This window comes from Panthera leo, chromosome A2 (assembly GCF_018350215.1).
Source record: "Panthera leo isolate Ple1 chromosome A2, P.leo_Ple1_pat1.1, whole genome shotgun sequence".
In the NCBI taxonomy this organism is placed as follows: Eukaryota; Metazoa; Chordata; class Mammalia; order Carnivora; family Felidae; genus Panthera; species Panthera leo.
This window is the reverse complement of record NC_056680.1, coordinates 159610202-159636456: the sequence shown is the minus strand read 5'-3', so window position 1 is coordinate 159636456 and position 26255 is coordinate 159610202. Positions and strand designations below refer to the sequence as shown.

The window sequence follows — 26255 nt, the reverse complement described above, 5'->3', positions numbered from 1 at the left end:
AAAGCACCGTGATTCTTACTGATTCTGTATCAACTGATGACTTAGCCTCAAATACCTCAATGGACTCTTTTGCAAACCCAACTCCTTTTATTAGAATTTCTATCAATTAAAATCACATTACAGGGGGAACAAAATGTTTGCCATTAAACTTGATAGGTAGTGTTTATTAAAGTAACAATAAATGAAAACACTCTTCAATACACTGGAATTTGACAACCCACTAGGAATGAAGTGTATTCCTGTGAAATTTCAGGCTGATACTCTCCACAGTTCATTACCACTTAGAATTACACGATTCTAAATCAGGAGTCTGCAAGCTAAGTGCTGACAACCACTCATCTTGTTGCCTTTTCTCTTATGGCCCATGAGCCAAGAATGATTTTTACATTTTAAAGGGTTGAAAAAAAAATCAAAAGCAGAATCATACTTTGTGTCATAGGAAAAATTACATGAAATTCAAAATTCAGTGTCCATAAATAAAGTTTTACTGAAATATGGCCATATTTTTTCTAACATATGGTCTATGGTGCTACCACACTATAATGGAAGAGTTGAGTAGTTGACAGAGACCATATGGCCTTTGAAGCCTAAAATATTTATTATCTGGCCTTTTATAGAAGATGTGTGCCAACTCCTGCTCTTAACCATCAGTATCCATTTTTCCTTTGGGAATTTATTGAGCAAATACTCCACTGACTATCATGGTGGACTGTCCCACAACTTGTCCCCACAGTTGAGTGTGGGGATAGGGAAGACACACAGGGATATCTCTGAGGTGGGAAAAGAAACATTTAAGATAAAACTCACTTAACCTAATAGTGAAAAATAATTTAAAATTTATTAATAATTAATATTTTGATTGCACACTATGGCAGGCAGCCATGTAAGAGACATGTATCAATACTTGGCATGAATTATATTTATATAAATAAATAAATAATATATATAATATATATTAAATATATAATAAATATTTAAATATATAAAAAATTAAATATATATATATATATATATATAACTTTGTATAGAGCTTTGTAATATAACTTGAAGTTACATTATATACACTTATTTACCCATTCATTAGTTGATGGACACCACTTGGGCTGTTTCCATAGTTTGGCTATTATAGATAATTCTACTATAAATTAGGGTACATGTATCCCTTTGAATTAGTGTTCTTGTTTTCTTTGGGTAAGCACCTAGTAGTGCAATTGTTGGATTGTAGGATAGTTTTATCTTACAGCTTTTTGAGGAATCTCCATACTGCTTCCCAGAGTGGCCTACACCAGTTTGCATGCCCACCAACAGTACAAGATGATTCCCCTTTCTCCATACCCTTGTCAACATCTATTGTGTCTTGTGTTGTTGACTTTAGCCATTCTGACAGGTGTGAGGTGATATCTCATTGTAGTTTTGAATTCTATTTCCCTAATGACCAGTAATGTTAAGCATCTTTTCATGTGTCTGTTGGCCACCTGTATGTCTTCTTTGGAAAAATGTCTACCTACGTCTTTGGCCCATTAAAAAAATTTTTTTTTAAATTTTTTTTAATGTTTATTTATTTTTGAGACAGAGAGAGAGAGAGCATGAACAGTGGAGGGTCAGAGAAAGAGGGAGACACAGCATCTGAAACAGGCTCCAGGCTCTGAGCTGTCAGCACAGAGCCCGACACGGGGCTTGAACCCACAGACTGAGAGATCATGACCTGAGCTGAAGTCAGACGCTTAACCGACTGAGCCACCCAGGCGCCCCCCAAAATTTTTTTTAATATTGATTTATTTTTGAGAGAGAGAGAGAGAGCGAGCTTGAGTGGGGGAAGGGAAGAGAGACAGGGAGACACAGAATCTGAAGCAGGGATCATACCCACGAAATGTGAGATCATGATCTGAGCCAAAGTCGGATGCTTAACCAACTGAGCCACCCAGGTACTCCACCTTTTGCCCATTTTTTAATTGGATTATTTGTTTTTTGGATGTTGAGTTTTGTAAGTTCTTTATGTATTGTGGATACCAACTCTTTATCAGATACATCATTTGCAAATATCTTCTCCTATTCCATAGGTTGACTTTTAATTTTGTTGATTGTTTCCCTTGCTGTGCAGAAGCTTTTTATTTTGAGGAAGTCTCAATAAGTTTATTTTTGCTTTTGTTTCTCTTGCCTCAGGAGACCTATCTAGAGAAAGGTTGCTATGGCTGATGTCAAAGAGATTATTACCTGTGCTCTCCTCTAGGATTCTTATGGTTTCAGGTCTGACATTTAGGTTCTTAATCCATTTTGAATTTATTTTTGTGTATGGTGTAAGAAAGTGGTCCAGTTTCATTCTTCTGCACATAGCTGTCCAGTTTTCTCAACACCATTTGTTGAATAGATTGTTTTTTCCCCATTATATATTCTTGCCTCTTCTGTCAAAGATTAATTGACCATAAAGTTGTGGGCTTATTTCTGGGTTTTCTATTCTGTTCTATTGATCTGTGTCTATTTTGTGTCATACTGTTTTAATCGCTACAGTTTTGTAATATAACTTGAAGTCCAGAATTTTGATGTGTCCAGGTTTGCTTTTCTGTTTTAAGACTGCTTTGTCTATTCTGGGTCTTTTGTTGTTCCATTCAAATTAAAAAAAAAATTTTTTTTTTCAGCTTTGTGAAAAAATGCTGGTTATATTTTGATAGAGATTGCATTAAATGCATAGATTGGTTTGGGCCGTTATAGACATTTTGACAGTATCTGTTCTTCTAACCCATGAGCATGGAATGTCTTTCCATTTCTTTGTGGCATCCTCAGTTTCTTTCATCAGTGTTTTATAGTCTTCAGAGTATAGGTCTTTCACCTCTTTGGTTAGGTTTATTCCCAGGTATCTCACTGTTTTTGGTGCAGCTGTAAATGGGATCGATTCCTTAATTTCTCTTTCTGCTGCTTCATTATTGGTGTATAGATGTGCAAGAGATTTCTATATGTTGATTTTGTATCCTGAGACTTTACTGAATTTGTTTGTGGGTTCTAGCAGTTTCTGGATGGAGTCTTTTGGGTTTTCTATATAGAGTATCATGTCATCTGCAAATAATGAGAATTTTACTTCTTGCTAATTTGGATTCCTTTCATTTCTTTTTGTTGTGTGATTACTGTGGCTAGGACTTCCAGTACTATGTGGTGAATAAAAGTGATGAGTGGACATCCCAATCTTGTTCCTGACTATGAAGAAAAGCTCTCAGTTATTCCCCACTGAGGATAATATTAGCAGTGGGTTTTTTTTGTATATGGCCATAATATTCTCTTATGATTATTTGTATTTCTGTGGCATTTGTTATTTTTCCTCCCTCATTTGTGATTTTATTTATTTGGGTAGTTTCTCTTTTTGATAAATCTGGATAGAAGTTGATCAATTTAATTTTTTTTTCCCAAAGAACCAGTTCCTGGTTCCATTGATCTGTTCTATTGTTTGTTTTTATAATTTCGATATCATTTGTTTCTGCTCTAGTATTTATTATTTCCTTCCTTCTGCGGGCTTTAGGCTTCGTTTGATGTTCTTTTACTAGATCCTTTAGGTGTGGGTTATTTTATTGGAGATTTTTCTTGCTTCTTGATGTAGGTCTGTATTGCTATATACTTCCCAATTAGGACCACATATGCTGAATCCGAAAAGTTTTGAACCATTGTGTTTTATTTTCATTTGTTTCCATGTATTTTTAATTCTTTTTTTTTTTTTTTTTTTTTTCTGGTTGGCCCATTCACTGTTTAGTAGCATGTTATTTAACTTCCATGTATTTGCGGTCTTTACAAATCTTCCTCTTCCAGTTTCATGGTGCTGTGGTCAGAAAAGGTGCATGGTATGATTTCAATCTTTTTGTATTTGTTGAGGCCTAATTTGTGACCTAATAGGTGAGCTATTCTGGAGAATGTCCCATGTGCACTTGAAAAGAATATGTATTCTGTTTTTTTGTTTTTTTTTTTTTAACGTTTATTTATTTTTGAGACAGAAAGAGACAGAGCATGAACGGGGGAGGGTCAGAGAGAGGGAGACACAGAATCTGAAACAGGCTCCAGGCTCTGAGCTGTCAGCACAGAGCCCGACACGGGGCTTGAACTCACGGACCGTGAGATCATGACCTGAGCCAAAGTCGGCCGCTTAACCGACTGAGCCACCCAGGCGCCCTTGTATTCTGTTTTAAGAAGCACAACCCACTTTCAAAAAGACATGCAGGTGAAAAGAAAATAAACTGAGATCTGGAGAGGGACCCATCAATACACAAAGACTTCTATCTTAGTACCTGTATGAAAATTATTTAGTGAGCAAAATGAGCCTTTACTGAAAGTTATGATCTTTACCGATGGAGGTCAATCTAATTTAGGGAGATATTCAGTAACTATTTATCATGTTAGCATAATCTAATTACATCTGTTACTGGGCTTGTACATTAGAAAAATTCTATCATGCATTTCAAGAAGGCCCTGAACTCAGACTCTTGCATAACATTTCTATCAGTATCATTATTAAAGTAAAACTTGATTCTATGGATTTTGCTTCTCTAACCTGGCCTTACTGCTATTTGGCTGCTATTTTCCTGAGGAATTCTGTCTTACTCTGTTGGCTGTTCTTCCTTTGTCTTCTTTTCTTATCCTGCTGAGAAAGCAAACAAGACTTTAGGCCATTTGGTTTTGCCCTTAGCTCAGTGGAAAAAAAAAGAAAAGAAAAAGAAAAAGGAAACCCTAAAGAAAAAGAGACATCCCAAACTTTTGCAATTGCAAGCTTGATTTTCTTCTGGATGTTACAGGAGTTACCACACTATGAATCTATCCTGTAATTTTAGCAGAGAAGAATGACTTCTCCTTCGTTAAGTTTTAGAAGTACCTGTCTACTTAAAACAACAGCAACAACAACAACAACAACCAGAATTATAGTCAGTGAGCTTTATGCATTTCCATCGCAGCATCATCTAAGCTAGAAATTTTGGGAAGGATCCAGGAAAGTCAAAGTTTTAGTTACAAGGATGTCTCAAAAAGAGATGCAGAAATGAAAAACAAAGACATGAGAAGATGCTTAGGATTATTAATCACTAGAGAAATGCCATGAAGACTACACATTCTTCCTACGAGAATAGCTATAATAATAAAATAAAAAGGTAATAACAAGCATTGACAAGGATTGGAAGACACTGGAATCATCATACATCGCTGGTGGGGTTGTCAACTTGTACAGCTGCTTTTGAAAAAGTTTGGTAGTTTCTTAAAAGCGAAGCATAGATTTCCCATATGATTCAATAATTCCATTCCTGGAATTATTATTATCATGCAAGAGAAATGAAAGCACACAACCACACAAGGACTTTCGGGTAGACGTTCATAGCAGCTTTAGTCACAATGGCCTCAAAGTGAAAACAACCCAAATGTCCATCAAACAGTGAATGGATAAACAAAGTGTTGTATATCCATCCAATGGAACATTATTCAGCAATAAAAGAAATGAAATGCACAAAATGAATAAACCTCAAAAACATCATACTAAGTTCAATAAGCCAGATACAACATACCATATATTCTATAACTTAATTTATACAAATTGTCCAGAGAAGGCCAATCTACAGAGACAGAAACTACATTAGTGTCTTTATCGGGATGAGTATGAAACAAGGAAAACAGAAATCTTCTAGGGGTCATGAAAATGTCCTAAATCTGGACTGAGGTGATTTTTTGCACAGCTCTGTGAACTTACTAAAATTCCTTGAATTACATAATTAAAATGATTAAATCTTAGGGTATACAAATTATATTTCAATAGTCATTAAAAAAAGATGATCGATGTGAATCCCAGCTTTCAATGGGGAAGACATTTCCTTTCTACGCATCTCACCGGAAGAGCTCTGGTCCATGGAATTAGGAAATGGTATAATCCTGGTTTTGTGACTCTGTACCTGGAGCTACAGAATCGACTCCTTCTTTTAGGGGCCTCACCCTGTATCAACACTGACATATTCCACTAACCTTGCTTCCTAAATAGGATCTCAGGACACCCCTTCCCAGAACATCCAGTCTGTTTTGTACTCACCCTTGACTTTCACTAGCACTCTTTAACAGTTGAGATTAAAATGGCACAGAACATTCTACCCATGTTTGAGCCTCATCTTCAGTCCTTCTTCAGAATTTACCCCAGCCTGAGATGCCCGTCACTTTGCCAAACGATCTTTAAAATAGGAACTGCACTTCATTCATCAAAAAACCAAACATCCTTGGTTTTCCAGCACGTGCCTAATGATAACGTTCTGTTCAGCTGGCACCATTTGCAATTGCGATATCCTGTAAACGCCGGTGCATTTAGCATATCTTCATCTCAAGAACTGTTTCTAAACTGTTCATATTTTCTACGAGTCTTTGTATCTTTCTATCCTTTCTGCCTCCTACTAGCTATCCCCAGACATGTTACCTTTTTCATAGTAAGTATTCAGAAAAAGAGTAGGTCAAAAGGTAAAACTCTGTAAGAATTTTCCCGAGTTTTCCTGGAAAGCTAATACTCTATGAATAAGTTCCACTAAAAGTGTTAGATCCAGGAGTAGTCATTTTTATGAAAAAATCTTTGCATTCTTATTCTTTCCATCTCTTGATCAAAAAGCACATACATAAATTACAGTTGTATAGTTTTAAATTATTTAGGTGTTTTCCCATGGATGTTCTCATTTAATCCTTGTGACTTTGGAAGTGCAAGGAAATAGGGAGATACATACAGTTGAACCTGACACATTTTGATTCCCAAATAACTATTCAGAACACATCCAATATACCAAGCGATTCTACCCAGGAATGAGATGCTTCTTCAGGGTATAATTACAAATGCTACCTAACTGTTTACTAGTTCATACCTATTGTACATAAGAAATATGGGAAACCTATAAACTTAAGTCAAGGCCAGTTCTAGTTAGAACATCTTTTTGAAGTTAAATGAGAATGTTTATTCTTTGTCTTTCCTTTTTGTCATCAACTCCATCTTTGGACATCTTCTCTGCCTGGGGATGCACCCCACTGCCTTTCCCTCAAGAGGAAATTAATGCTCTCATTCTTCTTCTGTCCTGGCCCCTATTAAAACCTGCTTTCAGGAATAATGTAACAAATGATTGTTTCCATCCATTTTTAATAGAAGCCATGCCCAAATGATACAAAGGGCCGTTCCCAGAAACCAGATCTCTATGAATCGTGGAGACTGGACTGGAGAGAGGAAGGAATTGAAGTGATTATGTGGAGGTGAATGCATGTTCTTAGAAGGGCAGCCCCACTGTCGCCATGGAGCAGGCCTGCCAGTTCCTTTATGCTCATTTACAAAAATCATGGCCAGAAGTCAATGCCTTTGTTCGTAGAACACGTGGGGGCTATCTCAGCATGGTTGGATCATCAGAAGCTGAAATAAACAAAAGAACAGTCTGATACACAGTAAAGTAGAACTTTTAAAATACTTCTAATGGTGTCCTCAGTCACTATTGACTATCGAGTTTCCTCAATGGATGAAAGGTAGTGTTCTCTACAAAGCAATTAGAGTAATTAAGAAAACAACCATCACAATTAGATCTTTAGAATCCATGTCTATGTCCCCTATGAAATGAAAGTAATTACAGATTCAATTACTCCTTTTCAGGGGGAATAGCTTAGGCCTTTTATAAATGCAAGACAATTATCTCTTCAGTTTCGAATCTCTAAGAAAACCCTTAGTAACCATTTCAGGATTCTACGCAAAATGTTCTTCTTTGATTTTCCTTCTGGAATGCAAGTTCCTGGAGGCCATATATATGGTCTCCTGCAACTTTATAAACCAAATACTAGTAGGCACCCCAAAGTAGCTCACTCCATATGTTTTATGATTGAATAAATACATGAGTAGAAGGTAGCTAGGCACAATCCTTAAGTAGTAATTAGTATGTGCTTACTATCAATGGTGAAAGATGAGAAAGAAAACGCTTCTCATAATGGGAGTGCCTGGAATGCTCTTGAAAGAAACACTTTTATTATTCCTTTCCTCTAAATGACGCTTTGTGTTTTCTTTAGAAAGTAGTATTCAATTCAAAGACTCATATGTAATTAATATAGTGGAAAGAATGAGATCTTAAAGACGGTAGTACTAATTCAACTCTTCTATATAGAGAGCAAGCTGCTAAATTTATCCGAGCTGTTGTTTCTTTATAAAGATAGGTTATGATATCTTGGTTCTGAAAGGTATCGGAACATGCAACTCCAAAATATGGCCCTTTGGCATATAGATTATTTTGAATTTAAGACCACTGAGATTAGTAAAAACAGGAACTTCTGTCTAAAAAAGGCAGAAGTTTTCCTTTTGGAAAATAAATTTCCATTTGCAGAGAGGTCTCCCTCTCCCATACCTAAAATAAGGACTCTCAAAAATTCTTTTCTATGGAGAAGAACCTGCAGAATAAATCTCGCTAAACAACTCTTGCTTACCATACTTCCCTGCTCCCTTTTCATGACTTGCCTCCCACCCAGTAGTCAAAATGCCCTTGTCCTTTGGCTTAAGATGGTATACAAGTTCTAGCCATCTTTTTGGGTTATTCATTGTTGGGTGGTCCCATGTGAATATGCATCATGCACATGTTACTAAACTTCTCTTTGTTTTTCTCTTGCTAATCTGTCTCTGGACAGTGTCATTTACAAGACCCCAACTGGACAACCTATGATAAGTAGAGGAAATATTTTGTTCCTCCTCTGTAGTTATCTGATACTACTTAACATTTGCTTGCTTGTTTTATAATTCTAGAACAACAGGTAATACTCGTTTGGATGAGTTTGGCTAACTTAAATGTGTGACATAAAACGTAATAAATGTTGGGTCTGTTTTTCAAGGAGTGAGGTCATTCATAGCCTTTGAGGGTAGGACTTTGTGGTTCTATGTAGTTTCCCCAGAAACTATCAATAATAGTATCCAGCCTATGTTTTGGGAGCTCTAGTCATCAATCTTATTTTTCAGATGAGGTAACAGATGTAGAATACAATCATGCCTGGTCTAAGCTATTTAACTAATCAGTGACTGCACCAGGAAAAAGCAATCAATCTCCACCATTCCAGAATTTAATGTACGTTTATATTTTTACTTGTGTGTATGTTTACATGTTTACGTTTCTCAAATTCTGCTAAGGATAATTTCAATTGTTTTTCTATAAATGAAATGCAGATCTATGTTTTTATCACATAGGAAAATTATCTCACCAGATCAGGAACTAGTTGGACTGTTTACTTTGTCTACCTACACTCATATTTCCCTTAAGCAAGGGTTCCTTGTGTTTTTGAAAACTGTGCCTAACATTGTATAATGATTATATGATTAGAAAGGAGGGGGTGCTTCATGTGTAATCCACTTACATTTCCATGTATTTCCATCTCCAGCAGTTAATGGTCAACTCTTGGCATCTCAAAAATAGTCAGTGGGAAAGACTTCACTCGTACAAGCCTCACAGATCTTTAAAACTCAGGGTGAATACTCTGGGTTCCCTCAGTGTTCCTGAAGTTTATTTGTAACTAATAGACAAATGCACAAATCAGAATGGCACTTGTATTGAATCACTGATGTCCCCCTCTGCTTCTGTGTGATCATCTGTAGTCTCTCTCTCTGCTCAACGGCCCTGGGGTGGGTTCCTTTCAAGATTTTGCATGGCTGGCTTCATCCCTTAGGTTCCCTGGCCCACAATGCACTGGGAACTCTGAAAGGGGAAGCTACTGACAACATGGCCGTGTCCGCTCCCCTTAAAGTCAGGCAGCGGGTCCTCCAGGCTGATGTGAATTGATGTCATCGTTTTTAACTCCACCAGACACAGGGCAAGCTCTCTGATTCATGACCCTCAAGGCCCCCCTTCCCACTCTTATAATGGTGTGATGGTTAGGGGCAGATAGAATATGCTAAGAACTCTGCAAATAAATCCTTCCCACTGGCCCCGTGGACTTCTCCAGGAATTTTCAAGCTTCTCTTATGTCACCTGAATTGGGTAATGTCGGTAGAGTTGCACCCAGAGCTAGAATGTGGGGGTCTCCTTAGCCTAGTTCACAGCCTTAGAGCCAGTGCTGAATATCCAAGACAACAGAAGAAACCTAATTTCTGATCTCTTCTTTGGGTATGAAAAAAGTTCTAAATCTGGCTAATTTTTATAACATCAGAGTTTCATCTTACTATGTGTGTAAAGTATTCTTTCACTGTTCCCACACATCTTCACATTCATGAAAAATAATAACCAGACTCTCTACTCCCTAAATTTTTACTTAAGTAGGTTGATCTTTGCAAAAGAGCATTAGTTCTGATGATTCTGGCCTCAGAAGAAAGTTCAAAATACCCTGAATTTTTATTTTATGGATTTTCCCATCCTTTTTTAAAAGGTATTGTTTTTCAATGATATAAGCATTCTTTTTTTTTTTAACTAAGAAGCACTGCTTTTTTCTTCCTGTTGCTATTTCTAAAGCCCCCTCCAAGTAACACAAATCCATAGAAATGACTCTCGTATTGATTCTACCACAATCTTTTCTCTGCAAACATCACATCATTTTTGACACACCTTGTCATTCCCACTTCATCTCAGCAGGTCATTTTGTTCCCCTAGTGAACACCAAAGACTGTTTGAAGGTGGAAGACATTTCCTTTACCTGTCTCTGAACTCTGGGGGGCCCTTAAGGTGATCAATGCATTTTTTTATGTTATCAATATCTTGAAGATGCTGTGAAATGTAAACATGTGAGAAAGGCCTCAGCTACAGTAATGAGAAACATTTACTCCTTAGGATGAGATGGCCCACATAAAAAGAAAATTCCCAAACAACTCTCAGTAACTGCGACTAATGTGAGGCAGAAGGCAGCCACAGGAAGGGGCTTAAGAATGCGATCAATATCCAGCATGAAGAAGGAAGGACGACCCAAGGAAATTGAAAATAAATGACCTAAAATTCGGGAGGGAGCCAAAAGAATTATGTGTAAAGTAAGCAAGGGAATATAGAACTTCAGGGATAAAAAAAGCAGTTGATGACATTAAACATTACCAAAAATGTCTAGTTTTAAAAACGTGGATTGTGTATATCAATATGGAGATCATTGGATGTATCTCAAAGACTTTCAGTAGAGTAATGGGGAAAAATGTCAATGATTGGTCACCAAGTGGGAAATGAGAAAGGAGAGACCAACTCTAAACTTTTTTTTTTTTTTTTAATTTAATGTTTATTTATTTTTGGGAGAGAGAGAGAGAGAGACTGAGTGAGCGAGCAGGGGAAGGGCAGAGAAAGATGAAGACACAGAATCTAAAGAAGTCTCCAGGATCTGAGCTGTCAGCACAGAGCCCGACGTGGGGCTTGAACCCACAGACCATGAGATCATGACCTGAGCCAAAGTTGGACACTTAACCAACTGAGCCACCCAGGCGCCCGTAATCGTAAACTTGTTTTAAAGTTGAGACGAGAAATGACAAATGGAAGAAGTGACAGGATAAAGGCTTGAAGAGTTTGAGATTTTTGTGTATAGACTGGGAGCTGAATCAATTAATTATGGCTTATCGCATATGTCTATAATCAATTTGCCCACATTATTATCCAAGCTTGGAAGCAAAACTCATGAATGTCTTATGCATGTATACAAATAGCATGTAGATAGTATATGACTTTGTCCACAAAATGACTTAAAGTGGCATACAGTTAGGACATTCTGACCATTGCTGGGGAAATAGAAACAACCAGTTCAGCATCCTCTTATTCAGATCCAGTGAGCAAAGCACACCTGGGTCTCTTTCCTCAACTCATAACTGATCAAGTGAGATATACCTGGCCTCTGAAATATGCTAGCCAGGATATTTTGGGAAATGATTCTTGGGACTGAACCTGTGGAAAAAATGGCTGAAGGAAGCACTAACTAGATAATTTCACAGTGAGGTTCTGAGCTCTGTGGTTAACTCTAGCCAGCTAGGTCTTTGATGTTTATTGGGCTTGGAGAAAAACAGAAATTCGGTAACCCTCTCAGGGACGTCCTACAACTTCAGCTAATTAGATTTTAATAAAGAAGGTCACCTCTATTGGCAAGCTTACTTTGTAATTTAGAGGGTGAACCATTTATGATGCAGTCCAACTTACACAAATTAAGAGGCATATAAATCTTCCCTTTAGAAGAAAGGCAATAAGTGTCCATAGCTATTAATTGAGGGATAGCAAACACCATCAAAGAGAGGAGTGAGTGGTCTGAAGTTCCAGGACTATGCCAATCTTAAACAATGCAAAACTCAATTTAGCAGCAGTTTTATGGAGAGGAGAAAAGGTGTGAGTGTCTTGTTTGTGTGAATCCATTTTGTTCTTGTGAGGATCCAGCGGGGGAAGTTGCCCTACACTTTGGACAGGGCAGAATGTTTCATTTGCAAATAATCTGCAAATCTGGAAATGAAACAGGGAAGGGACACAGACCGAGGCTGGGAGGATTTAGTCATTCATTTCCTGGAGATGCCTGACACTGTGAGCTCTTCTTCTTCCTTGACTTAGAGGTTGTTGTATTGGTCTTCTTGAACTGCCACAACAAGGAATCACAGACTGGGGGGCTTCAACAACAGGCATTTATTTCCCCACAGTTTTGGAGGCCGGAAGTCTAGATCAAAGTGCCAGGAGGGTCGTCTGGTGAGGCGTCCCTCTTTGGCTCTCAGACAGCCACCATTTCACTATGTCCCCACACGGCCTTTCCTATGGGCACACCCAGAGAGGGAGCTAGGTCTGTGTCTCTTCCTCTTCTTACAAGGACACCCACCCTAACGGACTAGGGCTGCACCAATAGGACCTCATTTAAGCTTCATTATCCCCATAAAGGCCCTGTCTGCAAAGAATAGTCACAGTGGGGGTTAGGACTTTAACATGACTTTTGGTGGGAGGTGACACAATTCACAATGAAGTCCATACAGTTATATATAACTTTTTATGTTGAGTTTTGGGAAGCATTGATTCTGGGAGAGGGTAGTAAGTTTTCTGGGGGGAAAAACTTGTTTGAGCTTCCAAGTGTGGGAAACGCTATGGATATTTTATATTTAACTCTTCAAAACGCCAACGAGTCTAACAAAGACTATGACGATCTCTACATTGAGTTAAACACATTTAACTTTAACCCAGCATCCTGGAAAAGGGACTTTTTTCCCAGCACCCGTATGAGAAATAATGTTGTGCACTGTACCATTTCCATGAAGCGTGGTTTCTGTCTTTCTACGGCTTTTCAAATGCTGCTTTAGTGGTAGACATTTGCAGAGCTTAACAAATGAGATGAAGAGACAGACAAGTACAGAATATCGTTGAGTACTTAACATCTTCGTTGTTGGTGGTGCATCTGCTACTGTGTTACTTGTTCCCGTGATACAAAGATACGTATGTCTTAACCAACTAGTACAGGACAACTCTGGGACTTCTATGATAGAGCCCATTAAATTAATTTTCCTTCCATGGGAAAAAAAAAAAAAAGGGAAGCTACTCAACCCAGATATCCAGATACAAGTTTTGATGTATTACATAATGGAATGAAATACACACAGCAATGAAATAAAATGACTCATAGCTACCCCCCCCACCAGAAAACCAAAACAAAATAGTACATCTCAAAAACAAAACATTGAGAAAAAAAGTAAAAAAGTCAAACACCAAAGAGCACACGCTGAATGATTCCATTTATAAGACAGCCAAGAACATTCAAAAATAACCTGCAGTAACAGAAGTCAGAACAGTAAAACGTGTGGGGATTGTCTAGGAGAGGGTACAAGGGAGCTAGGGAGCTATGTGCTGTATCTCGATCTGGGCAATAGTTTCATGAGTATAACAATACATAAAAATAACTGAGCTGTATGTTTCAGATCTACACACTTCACACTACGAAAGTTATAGCTCAAGAGGGGGAAAGCATTGGTGGTTCATTATTGCTTTCTAGGACAAAGTTCAAGTTCCCAAGCCTGGTCTCTTTCCAGTGTGAGCCCGTTCCAGTATTCCACAAGCTCTGAGGACTCCTTGCCTCTTTGTCACCTGATCTATTTATTATTCAATTTTGTTGACTTTCACACTTTCCTCTGAACACGTTCCCTTGTTTGGAATGTCCTTCCCATTTTAGCTGCCTGTTAAAATTCCACTCATTTTTAAGCCTTTTCCACTTGTCATCGCTTCTGTGAAACTTTCCCTGGTCCTTCCAAACTGATTTCATTGCTTCCTCCTTTGGACTCTCGAAATCGATTTATGTGGACAAAATAGTTCTGATTGACATAGATCAGGAGTTTTCTGGGACTTTCCTGGATTAATTTTTTTTTTCCTCTTCATCTCCATAGGACTATAGATCTTCATTTTTGGATTAGAATATGGGGCCAACAAAAATATCACTCTAATGATATAGTAGGTTTTATAATTCTTTGTCCTTTTTACTTCAATGTGACATCCTTTCCTTGAATAAAGACTATGTCTTACTCCTTTTTGCAGCCGCAGAACTTCACCTTGATAGTGCAGTGACAATCATATCTGTATTATAAGCAAATTTCAACTTTTAAAAAGCAGATAATTTGCATTGCGAATTAACCATGGTATATTTCGCTGTCACATTCTGTTGATGTACTCAAGTGATCAGAAGGCAAGATTTTGATAGCATCGTTTACAACATCCATACTTTTCCTGGGCAGGATGGTATTCTGCTTAAGAAAAGAGAGTCTTCCTTCCATGTTGGGCAAGTTACCTAACCTAAGTCTCAGTTTCCTCATCTGTTAAAATTTTTCTGGGTGGGTGAAATTTAAATCAGTTAACATACAATTACATAGCACCACGCCTACCACAAAGAAAGCATTCAATAAATATTAGGTTAAACTATGTGGAACTCAACTGTGTTGGACATACAAAAATAGCAGCTTTATATGGTTCAGTTGATATTAACTATTATTAAAATCACTTCCCTTTATACCACTATCCAAAAAATGACTCAAAATCATTTCCTTTAAAAAAATTTTTTTTTGTTAATACTTATTCATTTTTGAGAGAGACAGAGAGACAGAGTGTGAGTGGGGAGGGGCAGAGAGAGGGAGACACAGAATCCAAAGCAAGCTCTAGGTTCTGAGCTGTCAGCACAGAGCCTGACGCAGGGCTTGAACTCACAAGCCTTGAGATCATGACCTGAGTCGAAGCCGGATGCTTAATCGACTGAGCCACCCAGGTGTCCCAAAGTCATTTCATTTTTAATTTTTAGTATGACTAGAACACAAACTCAACATGTGTATGAAGAAGGCTAATTCTGTCTTACGTTCATGCTTTCTCCCAGGTCATGACAGATGATCTCTGTCTATAGCAGGAAAGAGTTCATGACACAAAGGGACAACTTAACCAGCTTCTAGCTCTACCTGTGAGACTGGCTGCCTCCAGCATGGCTTCATGGGCCTTAAACTGAACGCCCAGAGCAGATCAACAAACACTCTAACCCGAGGGCACACACTCTAACTAGATTCAACTATGAACTCCTTGAAACACTGTATCCACAAGCTGACTTGAAAAATGACTCACCAGCTAACTTGTTAAAATTCTGAGGCAGAATTTGCTTCCTTATTCATTCAACAAATAGTAATTGAGAGTCCACTAGCTTCTAGGCTCTACCACTGGTCTGGTGGGGAAGGCAAAAATTAATCGTACCACATCAGCCATAGCTGCAGTCCTGAAGAAGCGCATGGCTTACTAAGCTGCTCGCGTCTTCCTTGTTTTTTCCATAACTAAAGACAATTACGTTAATATGACAGTCCTCCCTCAGAGCACATAAGGACTCTGTTTTGCTTCTTTTTACTAATTTTGTGTTGCCTTCCCCTATTTTTTTCTTTCTTAGTGTTCCAGTTCTACAGTTCTTGAAGAATAAAGTTTACCCCCTTTGAATAATTTCAATCCCCTAATTTAATTCTTTTAATTAAGTCCCTATTCATTTAAATAGTTATAAGCATTCTTTAGGGAATTGTGCACTTTAATTATAATTAGATAATGAATATTCGATTAGTGAGATTCTGAAATAAAAATTATCATGCCAGGGACTAAAATGCACAATATCTAGAATCTTTTATTACAGAATTACGAATGAGAATTGTCTACTGGGAATAACTAATTTGTTCAAGCTGGCCAAAGCAAGTGCATGTGAAAGTAAATATTCTACTATTACCTAATAGGAAAGTTCTCCCGTTATTTAATATCTTTTATTGGAAGGCTGTAGAACACATTACTAATAATGCCATTCCTGGATACAGTGACCCTGTGAGAAGGCAGACACCGGGCACAGTTCACAGATCCCAATGTTTAATATGCCAACCGGTGGCATCAGGTGGGGCGCTCTCTTCTCCACGTATACCTTTCATCATCTTGTGCACCGATGCTCTGGGTATCTGTTAAGTGACCACACTAGCTCATCTCAAAGGGGCATACGAGAGGTGCCCCTCTGACTTCTCCAGGGAATATCAAATGTCCTTGGTCCAGAAAGTAAAATAGATCAAAAGGAAGCACACCCATTTAGAAGGAGGCAGAAGAGAGAGAGAGAGAGAGAGAGAGAGAGAGAGAGAACACGAGAGAGAGAGAGAAATGGATCTTCTCAATATATTCCAGGGATAAAAAGAGACAATGCTGAGGCAGACAGGAAAGAGAAGTGTAGTACAGGCGATATAAATGAACTGGTAGAAAGAAAAGGCAGACTTCTCAAGGAGCTGGGTAGAGTATCTCTGGTATGAATAGGTTAGATCTGAGGAGACAGAAGTATATGGAATCAAAAGACACTTGACTCAGAAGGCTTTTTACAAAAAGGGGATGTATTGGACTTCGGTAATCTAGGTACAATGACCTCCCTGCATATAATTTGTGTTCTTAGTCTGACCAACTATGTTTTGTATTGTACTCAAGACTTACCCTGATATAGGCTTCTAGTTGTAACCATGATTTACAGGCAAATAGCAAAAGGCTTATTTCTAGGGCTCCAAAAATAAGAAAGAGAGAGTCTAATGTACTTGGATATAGCATCTTGGACAGAGAGAGAGCCCCTGGGCGCCACAGGGGGAGAACCTAACTACCACGAGCTCCTTTCTTCTGACCTCAGGATGAATGGGCTCGTCCTGTTTTTTAATTTACTTGGGATGGGAAATGATATTCTAGTTGGTGCTGGTCAAACACTTCATGTTAGCTTCACTATTACACAATCATTTCCCTTGTCTGTCTGGAATATTCTCATATTCAGCAGGCTAATTTCTGGCAATCCGAAGTTAGGTGTTTTCATAGAACATAACTGAACCTTTAATAATACCATTCCTGGAAGCCAGACCCATCTCACTGGTTAATCCTATCACCATGCATCGGGATTCTTTGCCACGTGCTGCTTCGGATTTTGCCAGTGGTGGCAGAAAGCTCTTTCCTATGACCCAGACTTGTCCTACTCATTCATCGGTTACGCATGCTGACAAATGAATTCCATCAGGTCGTTTGTCTGCTTCTCCCAGCCCTCAGTAAACACTGGTTATTATTTTCCCTTACCCAAGCAGGAACACTACATTATAGAATCTGTGAGGATCCAAGTAAGAGCCTACACTGTAATCACAGCACGTTTCCGGGGCTCCCGGGGGCTTGTTGTGGGAAGAGTGGGCTAACGGGTGGCTTGTCAAAGTGGTATTTGCATGAAGTCTCCTGAGCCTAAAGGAGGAAGAGAACTGGAGGGCTAAGCTTGACACTAGAGAGTGGACCAGCCTTGGCGAAATGAGTGATTTTTGAATAGAATGAGGTGACTCTCAAATGGTTTCAAGTCACCACTATGAAGAATGCAATGAAAAACCCAGTTGAGTGACTTTATTCACCTGAAGTGATGGTAGGGGGTGGAACCGGGCCCAGGGGCCAATGCACTGGACGCCCCACACTTGTCCAAGGAAAGAGCCCCAGACACGCAAGCAGGGGGTGGGACAGGGGATGAGGGCGCTGGCAGATGCTATAAGGCAGGTGGAAAAGCCAGTCTGCCATCACGCTTGAGCCGATGCTGGGAACTCCGAAGCAACTGAACAGAATCTAAGTGTGGCTCAAGTTTCCAAGACTGCTAATTTGGATGGAACTAGAGGAATGCAATTTGTTATATTATTATGAAAATGAGGTGGGATAGAGAAGCAAAAGCTCTAATGGCCAAAGGGAGGAATGGAAAGTTTTTGGACACCTGATTTCTACGTGGGTTTTCAGAATCCAGTTAAGTAAGTAAACAAATAACAGAAAGTAGGGTCTTTGTGTATCTATGTTCAGTGTGGTGCTTAGACCTGTTGGGACAGCATCATCTGAAAGCTTGTTAGAAATGCAGATTCGTGGGCTCTACCCTGAACCTACTCGAAAGAATCTACATTTAGCAATAGTCCCAGCTGATTCATATGCACAAGATTAGGGAAGAGAAGGCCAACTGATGGGTTAGGAGTTAATTTGGCCAGCAGACAAGAGCAGCAATTCCATGGTCTCTACTTACTTAAAATATATACTTGACTTCTGTAGACAACCAAGCTTTAGTTATGGTGGTACAACTTAGTTCATAACATGTTGGAATTTGTGTGATAATATTTTAACAAAATTATGCAATGTCTAATACCTGTAATAATCTGGCAAGATATTTGGTTCTAGGTTCATGGATCAACCCATAGAAGGGATTCCACTCCCATGAAGAAAAAAGAACCCACTGTAAAGTCGATGTATACACCCATATGAAATCAATGTATACATCCATCTCTTAGTTTTTCTTAATCAAAAGGAAACAGATGCATCATAATCACCTGGGGAGCTTGGCGAAGACTGACATTCTTAAAGATTTTTGAGTAGGTGTGAAATATTTGAAATCTCAGATTTCAGATCAGAGTGATTCTGATACCACTCCTCCCCTCCCGACATTTAAATAAATACAAAAATAAAATCAAACTAGCCTCTACAGAGAAAGTAATTTGTACTCCCAGATTAAGCAATACTTGCTGTCTAATATTTACACAAGTATCTAATTTTTTGGTGATCATTATAATCAATTAGGTACATTGGGTAAGGGACACAACACATTTGTGACACGGTAATGAGCTTGTAGATAACCAAATTCAAATTAATCATTATCCAGAAAGGCAAAAATCTTTGCTCAAAAGCAAAGCATTTATAAATATTACTTCTTTATACCTCTAGTATATATTAAATTTTTTTCTTTTTAATATAGATACAACACAGTATTGACAGCATTTTAAACTGTGATTTGGGTACATCAACTCTATTGATAATTTTAGAATTGTAAAATGCTTAATTTCCTAGGTAACTAAAATTGTAATCATCATTGCAATTTTGGACAATGATCTGGGAACCTCATTTGTGTGTGTGTGTGTGTGTGTGTGTGTGTGTGTCCCGCGCATGTGCGTGTGTATGTGAGACCATTTCACTTCTTTCTTTTTTTCTTTGATCATCTTCTTTCTCAGGATTGTTTTTGCTATTTGGAGTCTTTTGTGGTTCCATATGAAGTCCCACGGACATAGCTCCTATGGGTCTGACAAGGGATGTGTGCAGTTAGAAGAATGGCACAGATTCAAGGACGCCCCAGAATTGTGTATTTTACTCACAGTCTTTCCAAACCAGATACAGCTTAGCAATCAGGATCATTTTTAGCATGTGCGACGTGCCTGGAAACATAGCTGACCTTCTACCTTTCTCAGATTTCCAAGAGACTGGAGCTAGCGAATTAACTTCACATCATTTCACCAAGAGGAGGAGGGATCGGTATGTGTTTAAACCATTACATGTCTCAGGTGGTATATAAATTTGTAGACACGACTGAGGAAGAAGGAAGAGGAGGGATGACTAATTCCACTAGTTATCAAAACTTGAAAAGCTACATTAGTAATATTGTTCCAGGATAGAAAGAAAATTAGAACGACGGAATCACATAAAACAGGGCATCTAGAAACACACCCACTTTTTATGAACCCCTGACTTACGATACACATGGCAGAAAAATGTTGCAAGAAAAGGAAAGACTTGCCAATAAATGGTGCTAGGAAATGAGGGAAAGGAAATGAAGTTTCATCACGGTCTTATACCATGGACAAAAATCAATTCCAGGTGAAATGTAAATTTAAAAATGAAATACAAAATAACACTCCTAGGAAATAACCAAGGAGAAAAACTTCATGATTTTCAGGTAGAAAAAAACTTCTTCCATTCAACCCGACAGACACTGCTATAGACTGAATGTTTGTGTTCCCCCCAATTCGTATGTTGAAATCCCAACCATCACACAAGTACCAGAATAGCTGAAAATATTAAAAAAAAAATGACATTACCCAGTGTTGGTGAGTACTTGGAACAATGAACTTTAAAACACTCTGACAGACATGTGAATTGGTAAAATTGCTTTAAAAAAGTCTTTGCCATTATCTACAAAAGCTGAAGATTCACGTAGTCTTTGATCCAGCAATTCTACTCTTAGAATAGAATAGATATAACAACAACAAAAAAACATGCTCATGTGCACCTAGAGATATGAACAAGAATGTTCATGGCATTACTTGACCAGCTCAAAATTGGAAACAAGCCAGCATCCATCAACAATTTAAACTGTGGCATATTCAGGGAAGCCTGGGTGGTTCAGTTGGTTAAGCGCCCGGCTGGGGTTCAGGTCATGATCTGAGTTCATGGGTTCAAGCCCCGCGTCAGGCTCCGTGCTGACAGCAGCCTGGAGCCTGCTTTGGATTCTGTGTCTCCCTCTCTCTCTGCCCCTCCCCTGCTCGCACTCTGTCTCTGTCTCTCAAAAATGGATAAATGTTAAAAAATAAATAAACTGTGGCATATTTACACCATGGAACACCGTAACAATGAAATCAACTAGAACTATGTACAACAACATGGATGAACCTGACAGACTTAGGACTGAGGAAAATCAATCTAGGCACACAATCCAGGCAGGATTCCATTTATATAAACTAAAGAAAGTTGCACACCAAATTTATAATGTTAGAAGTCAGGAGAGTGGATACTTTTGCAAGGATGGAGCCATAGTGATTCAGAGGGAACATGAAGATTCCTTTCAGGCCAGCTGGTAACGTTCCATTTTGTTTTTTCACCTGCATGATGGTTACATGACTAACCGCTTTGGGATAAATCACTGAGTAACGCAGGCTTGATCTTGGGTACTTTCCTCGATGTCTTATATATAACAGAAAGGCTCTACAAAAATAAATTAGCAACAGATACTATGAGACCGATAGAGGTTGGGGATGAAAGAAAAGCTTTCGCTGTATTTGTTTGTATAACTTTTGATTCTTCAAACAAGTAAATACATTCCGTCTTTTTAAAAGGAATCTGATTTTTGACACAGATGAAAAAACCCAGACAAACTAGAATTGCACATGACAGCCCAGTGATCCCTGGTCATTTCAGAATCCGAGTAAAAGGAAGTGTACTGGTGTCCCAGCGTGGCCATAAGAAAATGTCACAGACGGGGTGGCTCGCACAACAGAAATTTATCACAATTCTGGAGGCTGGAAGTCCAAGATCAAAGTTTCAGTAGATTTGGTTTCCTCTGAGGCCTCTTTTGACTGGCCGATGGACGCCTTTTCTTTGTGCCCTCACATGGTCTTTCCTCTGTGCCCCAAACGTCCTCTTCTTACAAGAACACCAGTCAGATTGTATTAGGACCCCCCACCCCCCGCCATGACGTCATTTTAACTAAAAGGTCTCTTGACAGACTCTATCTCCAAATGCAGTCAGGTTCTGAGGTATGGGGGTTGAGATTCAGCATATGAATGTGGCAGGGTGCAGGTGGGGTGGGCGGGGTGAGCATTTCACCTCAACACAAGAAGGGAGGCCTGCACATGCCTCAGTTTGGAGGCAGAGAACAATCTGGCTCTCCTAATGACCTTCTTAGACTAATTGCAAGATTTCACTTGAGTCTGCGCTGCCAACTCCATCCCGATTTGGGAGAAATCTGAAGAGATGCAAACTTTTCTTTTGGATGTTTCCAGAATTTTTGTTTTGTGTCATAGCTCATTTGAACAGAAATCAAAAGAAGATAGATCTTCTGATGTGTTCTGCTTATCTCATTGAGGGCTATTCCGTTTTTTAAGCCCCTGCCAGAGAAATAATCCTCTTGAGCTTTTCTCCAAGAGTCCTTTGGAAAACATCATTGAATAATATACACATAAGTATTCACCCGTATATGCTGTGCTTTTTAAAACATGAAAAGTAACCGATTTCTGTGTCATAAAATTCAAACTTAATAATACGTATTTATTGAGTCATTCAAATATAGTTATTTTATGGTATTTGAAAGAACTAAGGTGTATGAACAAAGCAAGTAGCTGTATAGGCTAAGTGGGCTACAAATACTGAACTGTTTTCAAGACTTTGCAATGTGCAAATCACGATTGCATTTTACTATGGATTCTTTTTTGGGGGGAGAATATTTCACGATGAGTAGCTACTACTTTATTTTTTTAATGTTTTTTTTTTAATGTTTTTATTAATTTATTTTTGAGACAGAGAGAGACAAAGCATAAGCAGGGGAGGGACAGAGAGAGGGAGACACAGAATCCGAAGCAGGCTCCAGGCTCTGAGCTGACAGCACAGAGACCAACTCGGGGCTTGAACCCACAAGTGGTGAGATCATGACCTGAGCTGAAGTCAGACGCTCAACCGACTGAGCCACCCAGGCACCCCTTATTTTTTTAATGTTTATTTATGTTTGAGAAAGAGAGAGAGAGAGAGCTGGGGAGGGGCAGAGAAAGGCGGGGACCGAGGATGCAAAGTGGGCTTTGCGCTGACAGCAGAGTGCCCAGTGTGGGGCTCGAACCCCCGAAACCATGAGATCAGGACATGAGCCAAAGTTGGACGCTTAACCGACTGGCGCCCCAATACCTACTTTATATCATGGCTTGATGACCGTCAGCAGTTCTTAGCTCAAATATGTTCCCCTGACCATCAGCTGTCCTCTGGGGACTTGCTGTTCTGAGGTCAAATATAGGTATGGCTCCTCTGGTCTTTCACCTCTGCCTCAGCTTGTAGGTCCCAGGATATCTTTCCCCTCAACAGGAAGGATTTCTGCTCCATTTGTCCGGGGACTGTGCATGACCTGACGACTGAGGGGTGAGCAGGCCAGTGAGATGTTCCCTGTCCCCTGACTCTGTACCATCCAGTCCTCTTCCTCTGTTTCCTGACGGAAAGCACAAGGACAGTGTTCTCTCAGGGGACGACTGGAGCTCCCAAAGACCTCTGTAGACTATTGGACCAAGTGGTTTCCATACTAATACTAAGATCCCATTTTCCTTTTTGCTCCCTTTCTCTCATCAACGCATGGCAGAATTTTCTAGAGGCTTCACAGCATATGATTCCGACAGACTGAATAGGAGAAGCCAGCTGCTTCTTTAAATTGGACATTAAAGAGATCTGTAAAATCATGAAACAATGTTACTCTTCTCATTAATCTTTTTTTATTGTTGTTGTTTGGTTTTGGAAAATAATACGTTTTTTTAAATATAAATATATATTATGCTAACAAGTGAGTTTAAAGTAAATTAATATTTGCAATGTTTCAGCTTTCTTTTTTTAATTTTTTTTTGAGAGATAGAGAGAGAGAAGGAGAGGGGCAGAGAGTGAGGGGACAGAGGATCCAAAGTGGGCTCTGTGAGGACAGCAGAGAGCCAGATGGAGGGCTCGAACTCGTGAACCGTGAGATCACGACCGGAGCCGAAGTCGGTTGCTCAACTGACTGAGCCACACAGGTGCCCTCAGCTTTAACTTCTAATACATTAAATACTGATATATAAAATCCATATAAATAATAGTTTTTGGGGTCCTGGCTTTTTATGATTATAACGATTTTTATGATTATGATCATTTTATAATGACTATAAAATCATTATTATAATGATTTTTATGATTATAATGAGTATAATGGGGTCCTGAGACAAAAGAGTTTGATCACTACTGCTCCAGGGAAATTAATCTTAATCCATATAGTCGGGTGTGCAAAAGATGTCAAATGACATTTATTGTCCCTTAATCGAACTTTGAGAAACCATTGTGCCGTTTCTTTAGTGGTGGGATATTCGGTCTCAGCGGCACAACTCTGTTACGCTCTTCGGATGCACCAAACAGAAGAATAAAGTGGGTGTAGCTGCTTTTGTAGAAGATGCTGGATGCTGGGTGGGATGGAAAGGCAGACAGACCTGCGAGAGATCTCATCCTGGAGGTGCTGCAGAATCCTCCCTCTACGAGTGTTCGGAGTTTCCACCCAGCCCTGTTGAAATGGGCATCTCTTCATATTTTAGAGTAAAGTCACTCTAAAATGTATCAGTAAACGTAAGCAGCAGTTTCATGTCTGGGTATATTTCCAAAGGAAACGCAAACCATGTGTAAAAAAAGCAGTATCGGCATCCCCACGTTCACAGCAGCACTATTTACAATGGCCCAGGTATGGAAACAATCGAAGTGCCCATCGATATGCATGTATTATTCATCCATGAAGAAGTAGGAAATCCTGCCATTTGCAGCAGCATGGATGGACCTTGAGGGCATTATGCTCAGCGAGGTAAGTCAGGCAATGAATGACAGGAAAAAAAAAAAAAAAGAAACCAAAGAGATCAGATACGTGGTTACCAGAGGTGGGGGTGGAGGAAAGGGGACAGTGGGGTGTGGAAATTGGATGAAGGTGGACAAAAAGTCAGACTTCCAGTTATAAGATAAATAAGTACTGGGGGATGCCACGTGCAACATGATGGCTGTAGTTAACACAGCCTGTCTGGGGTACCTGAAGGTTGTTAAAAGAGCAGGTCCCAGGAGTTCTCATCGCAAGGCAAAAACATGTTTTTCTTTTTGTTTTGCATTTATATGAAATGATGGTGTTGACCAAACTTACTGTGGTGATCATTTCACAATATATGTAAGTCAGGTTATTATGCTACATACACCTTAAACTTACACAGTACTGTATGTCAATCATATCTCAATAAAACTGATAAAGAAAAAGCAGGATTCCCACCCCCCCCCCCCCCCCAGATTCTACCAGAGCTTCGAATACACATCAGAAGACCAGCCATGCTCCCACGTGTAAGGGGAAAACGGTCACGAGAGAGATTTGGAATCTAAGCTGCTCCTATCCAGTTTCTAATAACAGTCCTGCTGAAAAGATGCTAATAAATAAACGTGCTCTGAAGGGCTAACATTTATGACCTTATCAGATATCTACGCACATGCATTACCTGAATAAGAGACACAAATATGACACCTGCCTGGGGGAGTTGTATTAGAGTAGAGTGCAGGGCATATTGTGAACCTTTCCCAAACAGATGGATTACAGATGGCTATGAAAAATATCATGTGCTCAAACTATTTGAAGGAACATGTTCCGTTACTGCTGGACTCTTCAGACCATCTGATATGCCACAATTGTTCTCTGTGAATGTTCAAGAGCGATTTCTAGTATGTAACTTTTTTATAACTTTTTTGATCCAAAAATCTTTTTTTTTCAAGGTCACTTATTAACATCTCCTAGAACTACTTTATATAGAACACCGTTTTAGAATACTGCCTTAACTTAATAAAGAAACTTTAATAGGAATTCAGTCCCTAGAAACCAAATAGGGACTAAGGAATTATGTTTTCCTAGGCCGGTTTTCCAAACGTTTTTACTCTGATCAAACAGTTAAGTTTATTGTTTCACTGCGACCCTGTATGCACACACAACTGAAACAATAGTGAAACAAAGTGTTACAAAATAGTTATCCTTAAAATGTTTGGTGCATTCTGACATTTTACATTCTAATTTATAATATTTTAAAAAGTGTTGGTCACAGGCTACTAAAATGATTTCACAGCCCACGACTTTGAAAAGTAATGCCTTAGAGGACTCCATCGGTGGGTAAAACCAGGCCACTCTAAATCATTCACCATTTAGTAACACAGTTTTGAACAAAATGGCAAAAAGATTACACTTGCTCTGTCTACTCTTAATAGGTGCTTCTTAAGATTAAATAAAAGAGGGGCGCCTGGGTGGCTCAGTCGGTTGAGCGTCCGACTTCGGCTCAGGTCATGATCTCATGGTCCGTGAGTTCCAGCCCCGCGTCGGGCTCTGTGCTGATGGCTCAGAGCTTGGAGCCTGTTTCAGATTCTGTGTCTCCCTCTCTCTGACCCTCCCCCGTTCATGCTCTGTCTCTCTCTGTCTCAAAAATAAATAAACGTTAAAAAAAAATTTTTTTTAAAAAGATTAAATAAAAGAAATTCTATGAAAAGTGCAAAGCATTGCACATGTAGGCT

At 39.0% G+C, this 26255-nt stretch overlaps 1 protein-coding gene across 1 annotated transcript in view; it reads right to left on the bottom strand.

Moving 5' to 3' along the window:
- CNTNAP2 (contactin associated protein 2) overlaps nucleotides 1-26255 on the bottom strand; it is a 1228588-nt gene that overhangs the window by 362043 nt on the left and 840290 nt on the right. The window lies entirely within an intron of this gene.